Raw genomic sequence first — 360 nt, 5'->3', positions numbered from 1 at the left:
GAGAACATGAAGCGACAAACTGCATGCTGACACAGACAGCCGTGTCCAAAATACAAATGTCATTTGTTGCATATGACCCAAACTGTTAGTGTAGCCCAGGTCTGGGAACACTTCTATCAACCATTGAAATAATATATATTCAAAATGTTATTCTAAGCAATAATATTTGAAAACAATTTCTAAACCAGCCCCATGTATCTCCTCCCAGGTTCTCATTGACTAGGGCACTGAATCTGAGCCCATTGTCATGTTTATACAGTCACTCAACAATCGCGCAGAGTTGTATCTTGGCAAAATATGTAGTACTAGTCCAGCAAGAATACGCAAGATGTGCAGAATTGTGTAATTAGACAGACGTAG

This window comes from Mixophyes fleayi, chromosome 7 (assembly GCF_038048845.1).
Source record: "Mixophyes fleayi isolate aMixFle1 chromosome 7, aMixFle1.hap1, whole genome shotgun sequence".
In the NCBI taxonomy this organism is placed as follows: Eukaryota; Metazoa; Chordata; class Amphibia; order Anura; family Limnodynastidae; genus Mixophyes; species Mixophyes fleayi.
The sequence above is the reverse complement of the archived record's forward strand: the minus strand, read 5'-3'. Positions refer to the sequence as shown.